Source organism: Apodemus sylvaticus, chromosome 13 (genome assembly GCF_947179515.1).
Source record: "Apodemus sylvaticus chromosome 13, mApoSyl1.1, whole genome shotgun sequence".
Taxonomy (NCBI): Eukaryota; Metazoa; Chordata; class Mammalia; order Rodentia; family Muridae; genus Apodemus; species Apodemus sylvaticus.
The window spans coordinates 100,813,157-100,831,861 of NC_067484.1; the positions used below are offsets into that span (position 1 = coordinate 100,813,157).

General features: G+C 33.5%; 1 long non-coding RNA gene across 3 annotated transcripts in view; it reads right to left on the reverse strand.

Moving 5' to 3' along the window:
- LOC127664020 (uncharacterized) overlaps positions 1 to 18,705 on the reverse strand; it is a 445,498-nt gene that overhangs the window by 78,084 nt on the left and 348,709 nt on the right. The gene's annotated exons all lie outside the window — the stretch shown is intronic.

Sequence of the window (18,705 nt, forward strand, 5' to 3'; positions counted from 1 at the left end):
TTCAGATTATTGTCCCTTTATTTCTTTTTGGAATCAGATATCTGATCCATGTTGTGCTATATGGAACTTGAGATAGCCTCTATCCCACTTTCATTTCAAAGTCTAATCTCTGAAGTATTGGTGTTGTCTTTTCATTAAATGTTTGATATCATTTATTAGTAAAATGTTCTTGTCCAGTTTTTCCCCATTAATCAGATACTGATATTTGTTTCTTCAATCTCTTAAAACAAGATTTGATATGGCACAGAAATATGATTTATTCAAAGCACTGAAGCAGTTTTGGGCATCTGAACTCATCACTCTACATGGATGGAAAGACTTCATCTTTCACGAATGAGATATGCAATAGCAAAGATCTTATTCAATAACCACAGATATTTGAAAGGCAATGTGATGTCCATTTTACATCCATGCAACAATAAACATAACTACACTTTCTTCATTACAAAAAACATCTCAGTTAATTATAATTGTGATGATTTATGTAGAAACTTCAACTTAATCCAATGCAACTAAATATAGCTTAATTACAAATAGGATTTTTAACACAATACATTATAATTGGCATGAAATATTACTCCAGTAACCCTTAAAATACAAAGCTGTACAGACTTTCTGATCATTATTTTTAAGTTTTAACCTTATAACCTTTAAATTATAAACTCAGATTACTATATAATATCCTATATTCCCTTCCGACCTTCATTGTCCCATATACTGAACCTTAATAAGATGGAATACCAAAAAATTTTTCAATATTTTATATAAATTTTATACCTGAAGGACCTCTATAATCTGAACTTATGAAAGCAGGTAGTGCCTCCCATATCTAATGGCCTACCTGTCTAACCGGTGGTCTTCCAATCTAGAAATATAGATTAGACCTTTGGCTGAATACCTTCACCAGTTTGGACCCACACAGACACCAGCACATGTGCTACCCAGCAAGCTCTTCCTGAGACACATTGTCCTTCCAGTCTGCATCTTCATTTGAAACTATGGCAGATTCTTATGTCTACCACAGACCCCAAATCCAACCTGGTTTTCAGGATGTCTGCCTTAATCAGACACATGGGGATGCATGAAGCTTGCACTAAGCATGGACACAGTAGGCACCACATAATCACAGACAGCACTGCCTGTCTCCAAAGTGGCCTGCTACAATCTGTGGGGCCCAGTCAAGTTAAAAAGGGAAATGACCAGGTGGTGAAAGAAAAATGCAAGAATATAACCAACAGAAGCCAATGTAATTTGGCAGTGTCCGAACACAGTTCTACCCTGGATATCCAAGCACACATGAAGAGCGAGATTCTAACCTAAAATGGCACCTCATGAGGACAACAAATGTCTTTAATGATGATAAAAATTACCCCTTTAATGAAATATAGAAAGCCACAGGCAAATAGGTATAAGCCCTTAGAGAGGAAAAAATAAATCATTTGAATAATGGAAGAAAATATAACTTAAAAGGGGATGTAATGGAGGAAAAGAGACTAAGACTTAAAATCAGAAGCAATAAAGATATCACAAATCTCTTCTACACATTCTTCAGACTGCAGACACATACAGGTAAGCTTCCCTTGCCCCAGCCATCTTCCCTGATCTCTGAGCCTCCTGCAACAAGCCAAGTTTCATTTAGCAGTCTAATAGCCCAAGAAAATCTCCATTCTCTTGCCACCACTCCACATACTTTCATCTAAAACTAAAAGAACTGGAGGTCTGGAAAAACACAGTCTAAGGATACCCATCAGATAACTACCATGCTAGGATCAACAAGGTGCATGTCCTCCCAATACCAACTGCAATAAGAATTTCTGTGGACCTAAACTTTCATGATAGATAAAGACCCTCAAAACAACAAAATTAGCAAAAGACATGGATACATAGTAGCTCCAAAGAAGACCTATGTCAATTCAGTAAGCCTTGGATATCCTGATATATGGAAAAATGACTGTCGCTGCAAGCAGTGAACTGGGTTCCTGGAATAGAAGCTGGGGAATAGATGGAGACAGTTAAAAGAACGAAGGCCAAGACAGCCCAATTGCTGATTGAGGTCCCAAGTTTAATGGAGGTCTCACAAGTTAAGAGTTTTTGGAAGTCCCTCCTTGCAACTCTGTGGTGAGCTCTGGGGAAGTGTTCTGGCTATTCCTTGGGTGTTGGCTTCACTGTTCTGGGCAGTTGGGCAGGTCAACTGATTAATTCGGGAATTCATAGACCTAGAGGAACAAAGAACTTCACCTTCACCCTGAGCACTAGATCAAACAGGATCCGGAATAACACAGGAATCACTGCTCAACAAAGGCTGGGGGAAGAAGTACACCTTGATCAATGTCGAGTCCTACCAAGTGGCATGACACCCCAAAAATGCTCTATACAAATTACTATAATCAAATCTTGTAAAAATGAAGTGGTATTTAAATATGAAATGAATGAATCTCTTAAAGAAATACAGGACATTACAACCAAAAAGATAGAAAACTTAAAGAGTGAATAAATAATTGCCTTAAAGACCTATATAAAAATGCAGTTAAACAGGTGAAGTAAATGAATAAAGCTCTTCAGGATCTGAATGTTGAAATCCTGGAGATGGAAAACCTAAGGAATATAACAGAAATGACAGAGGCTACCTTCACCAAGGGAATACAGTACATGGATAAAGAAAATCTTAGATGTATCAGAGAGATACGATATTAGAAATTGATTCTTTGGTTAAAAAAATGGTAAATCTAAATGACTCCTGACCCAATCTATACAGGAATTCTTGGATAACATGAAAAGACGAAACACTGGAATAATGGAAGTAGAATACATTGAATAGTCCAAGTTCCAAAGCTCAGATAATATTCTCAACAAAATTACAAAAGAAAATTCTCTTTAACAAAAAAATGGATGCTTATAAAACAAAAGAAATGTATTGAACACCAAATAGACTGGACCTAAAAAGGATATCTTCAGGGAATATAATAATAAAAACAAAAAAATCTAGAGAAATATGAAAGAATATAAAACATAGCAAGAGAAAAGGCCATGTAACACACAAGCTATTCCAAGGCTAATAGACGGATTTATCAGAATTACACCTAATATCACAATACATACTCTAAAATCTAGAAAATACTTGTCAGATATCTTGCAACGTTTGCATCTCCCCAAATACTGCATCCCCCAATAATACTCAGTTACCACCATACAGGCAGAAAACAAGATATTTCAAGATCTATCTACAAACAGCTCTACAGAAAATACCAGTAGAAAACTCCAAACCAGGAAGGATAAATACATCTACAAACAGGCAACAAATAAGTAATTCTGTATATTCAATAAAAGGGGAAACCACACACATACCACCAACTCCATCATCACCACCAACAAAACCAAAATAAATCAATATCAAAATAAAAACATCTGATCATTTATCTCTCTCAATATCAATGGATGCAATTCCAAAATAAAAAGAGAGAGGCTAAAGAATGCATGTTAAAACAAGATACATCACTCTGATGCACACAAGAACCACACCTCAAAAATAACAATACACATTTTCTCAGAGAGAAGGGCTGAAGAAAACTTTTCCAAGCAAACAAATCCTAGAAACAAGCTTTAGTAGTCATTCTAATATCAAAAAAAAAAAAAGAGAGAGAGACTTTCAACAAAAATTAATCAAACCCTTAGGGACAAAAGGACACTTCATACTTCTCAAAGGAAAAGTCTACTAAGATGATATCTCAGTTTTGTACATCTATGTCCCAAACACAAGGACACACATATTGGTAAAAGAAACATTTCTAAAGATTAAGTAGCACATTGAGGTCACACATTTAGTGGGAGACTTGAACACTTCACACTTCCAATTTGACTGGTCATTCAGATATAAACTAAACAATAAAAATGAAACTAACACTTTTCATTAATGAATTGTACCTAATAGACATCTATACACTATTTTACCAAAATACAAGATACTTTCAGTAAACCATGGTCCCTTCTCCAAAACTGGCTGTATAGTCACAAAACAAGCCTAAATAGATAAAAGGAAATTGAAACAACACGTTGCAGGTTTTCATACCACCATAGATTGAAGCTGTACTTCCAAAAAGCAGAAACAAAAGAAAGCCTACACACTTTATGAAAATGAACAACACTCTCCTCAGCTTCTCAGCTTCTATGGTAATGAATCTGATGGTTGCCTCTCCCAGAAAATCTCTGTGACTGTGAATATTGTGGTCAGCAGGTCACAAGGTGTGCTCCCCTTGAAACTACAGCAAAAAAAACATAAGAAAATATTTTCTCTTGTATAAATAAGTTATTTGTGTAGCCACTTCATGCTTGTTTAAATGTAGAAATATGTTCTTCCTGTCTTTGTTTTAGATTATTGGCTTATACCTTATTGAGTATGATTAAAATTTGTAACATTTGTAACAAAAAGTTGGCTTAAAACTGGTAACACAAGCTCTGAGTAATGTTAAGCATCACATGATATGAACCAACCCCCCCCCCAAAAAAAAAACAAGTCTCTAAAGATACATCTAAATTGGGATAATAATTTATGTAATTCCAGTCCTAATCATCAGACACATAAAAGATACGATTTAAAATAATGAGGTATTAAAAGCAGCACCATCATTCATTCATACATAAGGAATGACAGGAAAACTTTGTAAGATGAAATTAATGCCCTTGTTACTGATTTTAGAGGAAATGGATTGTTTACACAGTTAAAAATTTGTTTTAATTTCCAAAATTACAATAGATTCATAATGTAAAACAGGGCTCATTATGGCCACATACACCACAAATTTATTTAAATCCTTAAAAATGTGGATGTCAAGGAGCTCTCTGCTGAGTGTCTCTGCAATCCTACAGCTCGGCATACTCATGCCCAAGTGAAGTGGAAGGATGATATGACAGGGAACTGGCCTGGACCTGACTCTGTACTTAAATGGGGAGGGCACTGGCCTGGACCTGACTCTGTACTCTTACATGTTAAACATACTTGTGTTTTTTCACAGGGAGAAAATGGGCACAGTGGTTGCAGTAAAGGCGATGTGAGAAATTGAACAATTCACTCCCTGCTGATTCCCTCACTGATGATGATGATGGTTCCTGCACACTTTGAAGTCAACAGGGCCTTTGTTCCTGACTTTTCACTGATATATTCAGCAGTGTGGTCCAGACTGAAGATTCTCGTGCTTTCATCTCTCTGGACAGAGGAGCCAACTTGTAATAAGTCTGCCACCCTCAATGCGTTTGGTGATGGGATTTCTGTTTGCTTTGTAAAGAATAGTATGGGTGTACTTCTGTGTTTCCTTAAAATTGTAATCTCTCATTAACCAGTCATGTTAAAATTACTTTTATTTCTTCTATTGTATTTAATATAAGTTGTATTGATTGCACACCTACTTTTTTTACATGTTTTCTTTCATTATTTTTATTAATCATTCCATTCATTTACATCGCGAATGATATCCTACTTCCCAGTTGCCGCCTTCAACAAACACCCCACTGCATGATATCTGACTTCCCAGTTACACTTCTGCAAATCCCCAACCTACATCTGCCTCCCATCCTTTTGCCTATATGAGGGTGCTACCCCACATACCTACCCTCTCCCACCCCAAGGACAACCATCCCCCAACACTCGGGCATCAAACTTCCCAGGGACCATGTTCCTCCCCTCCTATTGCTATTGGGCAAGACCATCCTCTACTATATATGTATCTAGAGCCAAAGATCCCTTTAGGTAAACTCCTTGGTTGGTGGTCTAGTCTCTGGAAGAACTGGGTGGTCAGGTCAACCTATGTTCTTCTACCAATGCGGTTGCAATTCCTTTTCTCCTGCAGTCGTTTTGCCACCTCCCCCACCGGGTTCTATGAATTCAGCCTGATGGTTGGCACCAAGCATCAGCCTTGTATTGATATCAAGGGTGGTTGGTTGTAGCCTCTTCCAGTCCCACCAGCAGTGGAAGAGTGCTCGTATTTCTCCACATCCTTGCCAACATCTGGTGTCGCATGCAATTTATTTTAGCCATTCTGATTGGTGTGATGTAGAATCTGATTGTCATTTTGATTTGGATTTTTCAGATGACTAAGGATTTTGAACATTTCTTTGTTTCTCAGCCATTCAAGATTCCACACTTGAGAATTCTCTATTTAGCTCTGTTCCCCAATTTTAATAGGGTTATTTGGTTCTCTTAAGTCTGACTTCATGAATGCTTTAGATATTTTGGATATTAACCCTCCATGGGATGGAAGTTTGATAAAAATCTTTCCCACCTATTGGCTACCAATTTTTACTACTGACTGTGTCTCTTGTTTTACAGAAGCTTTTCAATTTTATGAGATCCCATTTGTTGATTATTGCTCTTAATGCATAAGCCATTGGTGTCCTACTCAGGAAGATTTCCCCTGTACCCAAGTATTCAAGGGTCTTCCCCACTTTCTCTTCTGTTAGATTCAGTGTATCTAGTTTTATGTGGCGTTTTTTGATTCACTTGGTCTTGACCATTGTACTGGGAGATAAGAATGGATCAATTTGCGTTTTTCAACATGTGGATTGCCAATTGAACCAGCACCATTTGCTAAAAATGTCATTCCCCCCCCCACTAGATTGTTTCCTCTCCTTTCTCAAATATTAAGTGACCATAAGAATTTGGGTTCATTTCTTGGTCTTTAATTATATCCCATTGATCTTCCATCCAGTCTCTGTACATATACAACGCAGTTTAATCACTATTACTGTGTAGTACAAATGGGAATGACCACTGAATATCAGAATAAATAATGAACCATCTTATATTACTTTGCTTCTTGTGCTTGAGGTATCTGGGGACATTAATAAGATTTACTTGTGTCAATCAAACAAATCTGAAATATAAAGAAATATCCAATTAATCATGGTATTTTACAATAATCCGTTACAAATAAAGAACGCTGTCAATAAAAAAAAAAAACAGCATCAGTGGCAAAGTGAAGAAAAATAACATTTGTATTAGTGCAGATTCTCAAGATAAATATATCTCAAATCATAGAGAGAATGTATCTCTCTGTGGATATAGAAAGGGTATGTTATAGAGTGTCTCACAGACAATGGTCAACCGAGCCCAATAAAGGATGTTGACCAAGGGAAATTAGAAAACTCAAGGACTGGTAGATTTCCTGTTGCAGCACATTAGAGATGGTCTTCAGTATATACCAAATTTCTGAAGAAATAAGTACATACATATGCCAGTTTAAAAACCAACCAACAAACAAACAAATCATCTTTGTTTAAAAAAAAGTATGGCAAGTACAAAAATACAAACGATCTACCCAATTGAATGTTCTTTATATATGTAGGATGCGAAAAGATCTATAGCTTAGGTTAAAGGTGGATCTGAACAACTCAAAGGATCAATATTAAGAACAGGTTTCTTACTTCAAACGGTATAATTAGGAAATATCCCCAACAGTAAGCAGGGTTAGAATTAGAGTTGGGCAATTAAAGGCTTATAGTTATGATACCAAGACACAATTAACTTATCACATGATTCCCAAGAAGAGGGAAGGAGAGGGCCCTGGTCCTGGAAAGGCTTGATTCAGCGTTGTAGGGGATTACCAGGACAGAGGAGTGGGAGGGGGTTGATCGGGGAATGGGCAGAGAGAAGGGGGCTTATGGGACTTATGGGGAGGAGGGAACTGGGAAAGGGGAAATCATTTGGAATGTAAACAATGAATATATATATATATATATATATATATATATATATATATATATATATATATATATATATATATATGTAATAGATATATTTCCATCAAAACCTTCAATTTTATCAGAAAACAATGCTTTCTGCTTGGCCATTTAGTATAGATAAATTTGACATTTTTAGCTTTTACCATTATTATTTTCCAACAAATGCTATTATTTTAATACATTTTTTCTATATATATCTTCAATTTTATTAGTATATTCCATCAAAATCTCCAATTTTACCAAATTTTTTTCTATACATTTGGTCAATAAATAAGGACATATTTTCTATGTTTAGGATTTTACCATGACTATTTTCTACTAAATTATTCAACTTTAATACTTTTGTCTATATATTACTTCATCAGAAATATTTTAGGATTTTGGTTTTTTCGAGACAGGGTTTTTCTGTGTGGCGCTGGCTGTCCTGGAGCTCACTCTGTAGACCAGGTTGGCCTCAAACTCAGAAATCTGCCTGCCTCTGCCTCCCAGAATGCTGGGATTACAGGCATACACCACCACCGCCTGGCTCAAAAATATTTTAGATGAACATCTTCAATTTATCAGAAAATGTTTCTAGATACCACCTCATTAAGTTTAGAAATATCTAATATGTTTACCATTTTATCTATTATTTTCCATGACAAATTTTAATTTGAACACTTTTTTCTATACTTCTTCAGTTTTATCAGAAATATTTTCCATCAGTATCTTCAATTTTATTAGAAATTGTTTCTTTGTGCTTGTTGAATTAGTAAGGATATATTTTTGAAGGTTTACTATTTCACCAGTATTATTTTACAAGAAATTCTTCAATTTTAACACCTTTTCCTATGTATTTCTTCAATCTTATCAAGCAATGTTTCTACTGACCACTTGACTTATTTTAGAAATGCGTAATATGTCTACCATTTTATGTGTATTATTATCAATGAAAATCTTCTATTTAAGACATTTTTGTATATATTTCTTCAATTTTATCAGAAGTATATTCTATGTAAATCTTCCATTTTATAAAAATGGTTTCTATTTAATTATTTAAATAGTTTAGAAATGTTTTCTATGTGTACCTTTTTATCTGTATTATTTTACATGAAAATCTTCAATTTTAATACATTTTTCTATAGTTCTTCAATTTTAACAGAAATATTTTTCATGAAAATCTTCAATATTATTAGAATATTTCTTGTACTTGCTTTTTCAATTTGTAAAGATATATTTTGTATGTTTATTATTTCACCATTATTGTTTTCCAATAAATTCTACAATTTTAACACTTTTTCCATATATTTTTTCAATGTTATCAATATTTTCCATGAATATCTTAAATTATATCAGAAAATATTTCTACATACCACTGTAGTTAATAAATGATTAATATATAAACCATTTTCTGTATTATTTTCCATGAATGTCTTAAATCTTAACTCTTTTCTAATTTATCAGATAGATTTTCAATCAAATTCTTCAATTTTTTATTAAATATTTCTACTAAATTCTTTAATTAATTTAGAAAAGTTGTCTGTCTATAATCTTATTTGTATTATTTTCCATGAAAATATTCAATCTTAACACTTCTCATATTTATCAAAAATATTTTCCATCAAAATGTTCAATTTTATCTCAAAGTATTTCTACTAAACTTTTTAATTATTTTTGAAATATTTTCTATGTTTATCATTTTAACTGTTTTATTTTCCATGAAAATATTCTATTTTAACACTTTTTTCTAGATTTCTTCAGATTTTGGATATCAAAGGAAGGAGAGTTCCCTGGTCCTGGAAAGGCTCGATGCTGCAGTATAGGGGAATAATAGGACAGGGAAGCAGGAGAGGGTTGAATGAGGAACTGGGGGAGGGGAGATGGCTTATGGAAATTTCAGGGAGGAGGAACCAGGAAAGGGGAAATCATTTAAAATATAATATATATATATATCCAATAAAAATTATTTTTAAAAGAAATATTTTTCATTAAAATCTAAATATTAGCCAGGTGGTGGTGGCGCACGCCTGTAATCCCAGCACTCTGGGAGGCAAAGGCAGGCAGATTTCTGAGTTCGAGGCCAGCCTGGTCTACAGAGTGAGTTCGAGGACAGCCAGGGCTATACAGAGAAACCCTGTCTCGAATAAAACCAAATCCAAAAAAAAAAAATTTAGATATTAATTTTTTCTATATGCTTGGTCAATTAGAAAGGATATTTTTTATTTTTAATATTTTATGATTATTGTTCTTCAACAATTGTCTAGAATTTTAATGCTTGTTTTTATAACTTTCTTTAATTTTATCATTATTTTCCATGAAAATCTTCAATTTTATCAGAAAATGTTTCTATTTACCATTTCAATTAGTTTAAGAATGGTTAATATGTCTACCATATTATCTGTATAATTTTCCTTGAAAATCTTCAATCCTCTCATGTTTTTATACATATTTTCTTCAAATTTATTCCCATCAAAATCTTCAATTTCATCAGAAAATGATTCTAATTTACTCTTTAATTAATTTAGATTTTTTCTTTAAGATTTATTTAATATATACATAGGTCTAAATGTTTCCTATATCCTCCATATTATCTGTATAATTTTCCAGGAATATCTTCAATTTTAACACATTTTTCTATATATTTCTTTAATTTTATCAGAAATACTTTCGATGAAAGTCTACAATTTTATCAGAAAATATTTCTACTTAACACTTCAATTAGTTTAGAAATGTTTAATATGTCTATCATTTTATCTGTATTATTTTCCATGAAAATCTTCACATTTAAAACATTTTTGTACATATTTCTAAGGCTAAGAGACAGACCAGAGCTGTTCAGAACATGTGCTATTTGATATTTGTTGACAAATTTGGATACACAACTGTTGTGAAGTGTCTGGTGAGATGGGCCTCTGACAGCCTCACTGACAGAGCATGGAATACAGGGAATATACTATATCCTTTGTTTTTGTCTCTCGGTCAGAGTGTCAGATCTGAGTCATCTTGTTTTCCTGATTCCTGTCAGCAGGCATCATCTCCAAGCAAGACCGTCCTGAGGACGTCCCTCCAATCCTGAATCTCCACATGCTGAAGGTGTCCCTGGAACTGCCTTCTAACAAGTTCATGCGGCCAAAGCCTAGGAAGAAAGTGGACATCTCAAGTCTTCTGCTGACAACTTGATGGTCTGGCTCTTCTCTCCATCCTGTCCTAGTCCTCCACAGTTAACACATTTGGAAATAAAGCACACCACTTTCCATTGTTCAGACACTGACAAATCTCAGTGGCTGAGACCTCTGACTTTTGAAAGGGAAGTGATCTACATTTGTGTCTCAGGAGAGTCTCCCGGAATGGGCTCCTCAGCTTCTGTTCAGTAGAGGGAGAACATTAAGAGGAAGGCAAAGCCTGTTCCCCATGACTTAAACAATCCCTTGTGTGAACATTCTAGTGTATCCTGGAGAGTTCTAGGCATCCCCTGTGATGTCATCAGTGATGTCACAACACCCACTGCTCTCAGAGCTTTCAATTAGTCCCTAGGGAGTTCACCTATATTTATGTCTACAAGATGGAGGGGGAGCCTACTTGAGAGTGAGAATGGGGAGCTTAGAGAAATGAGAGAGAGGCCAAAGAAAGCTGGATTTCCATCTAACTGGAAACCACCAAAAATTTGTAAAATAATTACAATTATAAAAAGAATTATAAACATTTTCGATTAAACTGAACATTTCCGTAGAAAATGTTTCTACTAAATTAAAGAATTATATAAAAATATTAAAATTGATGATTTTCGTGGAATAATATGTTTAAATTGGGTTACTTAAAAACATTTCTAACTTAATTGAAGGAGTAAGTATATACATTTTCTGGTAAAATTGAAATGGAAAATATTACATGGAAATTATTTCAGATAAATTCGTAGAAATACATAGAATATGTCAAAATTGACAATTTTCATGCAAAATTATACAGGTATAATTGTAGGCATAATAAACATTGCTAAATAATTTGAAAAATGAAGTAGAAATATTTTATGAAAAAATTGAAGATTCATATGGAAAGTATTTTGATGAAATTGAAGAATTTTGTCGAAATAGTGTTAAAATTGACAATTTTTTTAAAAATTGACAATTTTCATGGAAAATAATACATCAATTGGTTGACATAAAAACAATTCTAAGTTAATTGATAGTGGATTGCAAATCTTTTCTGGTAAACTTGATTTAAAGGGAAAATACTTCATATAAATTGAAGAAATATATAAAAAATATTAAAATTGAAGATTATAATAGAAAACAATATGGATAAATTGGTTGACTTAAAATATTTCTAAATTAATTGAAGAAGAAATTACAAACATTTTCCATTAAAACTGAAGATACATGGAAAATATTTCTGACAAAATTGATGAAATATACAGAAAAACATGTTAAAATTGAAGATTACCATGGAAAATTACACAGATAAAATGATAGGCATAAAATATTTTTAAATTGATTTAAAGTTGAATTACAAATGTTTACTTACAAGGAAAATATTTCTCACAAAATTTAAGACATATATGGAAAGATGCATTAAAATTACCAATTTTCATGGAAAATTATACAAATAAAATGGTAGACATAAAAACATCGCTAAATTAATTTAATGAATGATGTAAAACATTTTCTGATAAAATTGAAGATAAATGGATAACATTGCTAAAATATTGAAGAAATATATAGAAATTCAAGTTAAAATTGATGATTTTCATTGAAATATTATACAGATAAAATGGTAAGCATAAAAATATTTCTAAATTAATTAAAAAATGAACTAGAAATACTTTGGGAAAAAATAAAAGTTTTACATAAAAAGTATGTTTGGCATAATTGAAGAAATATATAAAATGTTAAATTTAATGATTTTCATGGATAAAAACATAAAGTGTTTGACATCAAAAAACATTTCTAAATTAATTGAAAGTGGAATTATAAACATTTTCTGATAAATTGAAGATTAAAATGGAAAGCAATATGGATAAATGGATTGACATAAAGAACATTTCAAAATTAATTTAAGGAGGATATATATATATATACATTTTCTGATAAACTTGATGATTTAAGTGGAAAATATTTCTGATAAAATTGAAGAAATATACAGAAAAATATATTAAAATTGATGATTTCCATGGCACATTATTCAGATAAAATTGTAGACATAAAAACATGGCTAAATTAATTGAAAAAGAAGGTAGAATTATTTGATGAAAAAATCAAATTCTTACATGGAAACATTTATGAAAAAATTGAAGAATATAGGAAAACATGGTAAAATTGAAGGTTATTATGGAAATTTTTACATATAAAAATGGTAGGCATAAAGTCTTTCCAAATTTCAAGTCAGGTTAAATAAACACAAATAAATAAATAAATAAATAAATAAATAAATAAATAAATAAATATACAAAAAAAAAAGAATGGGACAAGATAAAACCAGTGTCCCCATATGTTTCTTTGTAAAATCATAGTAAAAATTATGTAACTTCAGTTATGTGTATATGTAATTTTTGAGTGTGTTTTTATGTGAACATGTGAGCAAAGATCTATTCTGAATCCAGGATTGGAATATAGGGCACGTCATTACTTGGGCCTATTCTTTTTTAAATTCGTAAATTTATTAATTCATTATTTAACTTACACTCCAAAATTTAGTTCCCTCTGCCCCAGTCCACCCTCAGACTGTTCCACATCCCATACCTCCTGTCAACCCCCTTTCTCCATGAGGATGTCCCCACCACCCACCCCTTACCCCATTTGACTTCTAAATTCCCTGGGTCCTCCAGATTCTTGAGAGTCAGGTGCATCATGTCTGATTGAACGCAGACTCCTCCATCTTCTGCCATATGTGTTTCGGGGACCTCATATAAGGTGGTGTGTGCTGCCTGTGTGGTGGTCCAGAGTTTGAGAGACTTTGGACATCTAGATTCACTGAGCTGCTGGTCCTCCTACACGTTAGCCTTCCTCCTCAGACTCCTTCAGCTTTTCCCCTGTTCATCCAAGGAGTCAGCAACCTCTGTCCATTGGTTGGATACAAACATCTGCATTTCACTCTTTCAAATGCCCATTGGATCTTTCAAAGTGCAGTCATGCATGTATTCACTTTATAAGCATATGGTTTCAGAAAACAGAGGCTGCCTAATTCAAGCATGGCCTCTGCAAAATTAATACATCATATAATTACTGAGATTTCTGTCAGTGCTCTTCAATACTCTATGTGTTAACTAAAATATTTTTCTTTCTTAAATTCTACTCCTCTAACACTTAGGATGAGTAATGATTTTATTATCATCCTTCCTGCAAAGGGATGATATTGGCAAGACAACTTCAACATTCATTCTCTCTCCCACACAGTTTTAGTTTGCTCTTAGCCATCAACTCAAATCAAAGTTGCATAGCACTTATGAACTCAGATTCCAAAATAAGCTAATATGAGCTCATGTTAACTGTTATTCTGGATCAAAGTAGGGAAAAAAAAACTTTCCACATGGATGAATATCTACAACCATGACCTTGAAAAATGAGCAAATTAGTAGATGATGATACAATGTGTAGGAGAGGTTGTTGCTTTTTTTTTTTTTTTGGTTTATTTTTTTCCGTTACACACATTCATTTAAAGAAACACCAAGAAACACAATTTAATGCATATATCTTGAACTGAATGCTAATAGTTGCTTCAGAACTAACATATTTCTCAGTTACAATCTATAATAAATGTGTGCAAGGAGAATTTTTCCTTAAGTCTTGAAGAAAATTGTTCTCTTACCTTAACAAAATTCCAAAGCAAATTGTGATAAAGATCCACATTTTGAGGTGTGCATAGAATGCCAATATGTTGAAGACTTCAACACCCTCCACTACCTTGACATGGGTGCTATGGAGGATATTAATAAATAAGCACCGGCAACTGCTGCACACCAGCATGATGAAAGTCAGAAAAGTGGCTTAATTGAATATGTCATGGAGTTTCCTAACTTAGAATGCCACAGTGTACATCATTATTGCTTGGTGGACCTGTTATCTCAAGACATAGAAAAGTGCAGTAAGCTTGGTGCACACCATTAGAAGTGTACATCAATATCAACTGAGAGAATCGAAATCTCTAGCCTGGGATTGATAGAGTTGGGTATCAGTAAAATCAATGTGTACTTCATTATTCTTCTGCTGGCTATGATTTTGAAACCACATACTAATAGTTTTGGCCAGCACAATCTAAACAAAATGATGCATAATTCAAAATAGTATTTGCTGCAGGCTCCAGTATCCTGAATTTAAATAAACAATTAAAAGCCAGGTGAACAAAGCAAATACAATTTTAATTACATGAGGATGTAATAGTTTAATGAACAGTTAACTAAAATTCACAAGTACCTGGCTGTGGTAATGAAAAAGACATCAAGACCAACTTGTAAATTTAGACAAAACACAGGTAAATGAAGAAAAAGTCATCTCCAAAGAATTTTCATGAATGAGAAGGAACATAGTTTTGTGATTGTATGCTTCTGTTCTATGTTGTCATACTTGTCCAGTGGTCACTTCACACACTAACCCATATGTGATGGAGAAAGGAAATTATTGTTAATGCAGGTTCAGCCTTTTTATTGACAGTCCATGATACATAAGTGTGCTGAAGAAGCCTTAATATACATTGTGTAAACATTTATATACACATAGACATACATATGTAACATGCATAAGCATATGTATACCATACCTATATTCAGATACCCAACTATCAGGCTAGTATGTATTGGAAAGACATTGGTGGACAGCAAGTATTCAGTTTCATGATGTTCATCATCTTCACAGAAAATCAAATGAATCCATCATTTCTTTGTATATTCCACTGTATTTTGGTGATAATATCACTCATTGTGTTTCAGAAATCAAATATTTTAGCACATTATTGAAGCTAATATGATTTTTCCTAGACTGACAAACTAACAGAAGCTAATATGGCATTTAAGGAATTTTAATGTTATAGTCCTTGTGCATTCAATAACTCCTAAGGTATTACTCAATTTTTTATGAATGCTGTCCCTATGAGAGTTGGAAATTCTGAATTTTAGTGGGACAAGACATGAATATGTTGCACAGTCTGAATTCATGTGTGCAGATTCACTGACATATAAGGTAATACTAAAAAGAATCTGAAGGATTTGTGTGTGCGTGTGTATGTGTGTGTGTGTGTGTGTGTCTGTGTCTGTGTGTTTCTATCTGTGATTGTAAATAATGCTCATAATAAATAATAAAAGTGCTCATAAATTAGGGAGTTATTGTGGATTTATGTGTGCAGGGCGAGTATGGAGAGAGGTAATTGTTGTAAAATTAAAATACTAGTATTTAAAACTGCAAAATGTAGAAATAACATGCATTCAGTTACATCCTCATCTCACAGGATGGATACAGAGTTTTAATAAGTAGCAGAAACCCTATCACTAAATTTAGAATGGTCTGTTCAATCTATCTGTTCTTTCTTTTTTATTGATTATTTTGTGCGAATATTACTCCCCTTTCAGGTTACCCTATGAAAGCACCCATTTCACTCCCCCTGCCCCCTCCCGCCTCCTCATGGGTGCTCTCCCACCTACCCACCCACTCTAATTTTGCATTAGATAACCCTGCATCCTGATTCTACTGGCTTTGGGATCAGTCATTTACTTTTTCATTCACAAATTCCTGTCTCTGTGAGACCTAAATTAGATTCCAGAATAGTAAAGACGATATTAATAAATTACCACGTCAAGAAAAAAACAACAAGCAAGCAAGAGTGGTAAAAGATAATGTATGGTTTTTAGGAATCTAACCTCATTCGTTAGATGTAATCATCACTGTAACAAGTTTAAGAAATATTCCAAAAGACCCAACAAGCAGCTGACAGAGTCAGATGCAGATATATGCACCCAACCAATGGACAGAAGTTGTTGACTGCTGTGGTTGAATTAGGGAAAAGCTGGAAGAAGTTTTGGAGAAGGGGGATCCTGTAGCAGGACCAGCATTCTCAAGTAACCTGGACCCCAATATCTCTCAGATACGGGAACACCAAACAAACAGCATGCACCAGCTGATAAGAGACCCACAACACATATAGAGCAGGGGTGCGCCAGGTCTGATTCAGTCAGAGATGATGCACCTAGTCCTCAAGAGAATGGAGGCCCTAGGTAGTGGGGAGGTCTGGTGGGCTCCTGTGTGTGATGGGCTGGACCATCATCGTGCAGACAGCGGAATAGGTATGGGATGTGGAAGAGTAGAAGGTGGAACAGGAGGGGGTAAAATCTGAATTATAAATATAGATTAAATAAAATTTTTAAACAATTTAAAAATAAGAAAGAAAAAGAAAAACAGTATTGCAATTGCACAGAATCTTGGAATATTTGCAGAGAGTGATGATGTGCTTTCAGGATTCTATTTACTTTTATCTATAACAATGCATTTATGGAAAGCAATTATTAGTTATTATTATTAGGGGCCTGGACATTTGGCTCAACTGTGCAGAGAATTTACTGTCCATGCTGCATATTTGAGATCTGTTTCTCGATTCATGTCCTGTTTTTCACAGCTGTCTCTGTGTTTAACTATAGGGTCACCGGAGGCTTTTCACTTGCAGCTGCACGTGTATACACATGCAAACACTTGTGTACTTACTGAACATGCATACAGATAAATAATTTTTAAAAAATGATTTTTGTTAAATTTGTGTTGTATTTATTGTCCTAAGTAGGATTTATTCTTACTTGTTTTATTAGAAATAATTTTATAACAATTTGTATAATAATTTTGACTCATTTTTAGTTGAGAATGTATGTATTTCTGAATAGAACTTCTAGGTTAGCCTGTCTCGTTATTAAATAATATTGTGGATGAACTAATTTGCTCATATTTAGTTTGAGTGCAATAACATTTTAACCCATTATATTGCAGCACATTAAACTGGGTGTGTATAAAATGTAAAATATAAGATTCTTATTTCAACATGAGTCAAAAATTATCCACAAATTCAAAGATACAAAATCATGTGAACTTTTGAAATGGGGGTGTCTAGATCATGAATAAAGTCTTTGACCATTTCCTTAGCAATTTTTTAATGTAATAAGTAATTTTTCCTCTTCATTAATCTTACAGAGACATTGAACCTTAATATCTAGCATCCAACTAGTACAGTCCAGTTGACCTTTCGCCATTTTCTGTTCTCCACTTGCTCCTGCACTTACCTGGTGACCAGAAAACATAAGGGCACATAATTAAATGTAAAACAGAATAAGTAAATATTATTAATATTCAAGATTGGAATGTAATATAAATATAATATTAGATGACATCAGGAACTATAATAAATTTTTGTAGAAACCCTTAAACTTCAGTTTGAATATAAATATTTTCTTTGTGAAATGACATCTTCCAGGAATTTTCAATGAATACAATGTGGATGTTAATGAAGAATATATTCCATAAAGGGACATTATTAATGATCATATTTCTATGAAGACTTACTTTGGAAAGGGATAGTTCTTGTTAGTGTTGAAGCAATTTAGACCCTTTCTTTATCCCATTATTGGAGGAGAATTTGTGATTTTGATGGATTTAGTACAGCCATAAATACTCAACTCTCTTTTTGGAAATGCCATTTTCTTGGAAGCAGCATAGTCAAAGCATCTGGCTCCCATTCCATCCTTCCAGAATTTTTTCAGCCAAGGACCACAGTCAGAACTCGATACCAAGGGCAGAGTCTGAAAATAATTAGCTATTGGCCTGTATCAGTAGTTTTACCCATTGCTTCCATAACTAAGTTATAATAGTAGTATATAATAGGACTATATATATATATATATATATATATATATATATATATATATTCCTTTATTTTTTTTAATTCTTTAATCTTTATTTTTTACACTTATGTTGTTATGGCCCTCCCCTATTTCCCCCTGACTCTTCCTCTTCCCATAACTCCTCCCCCATC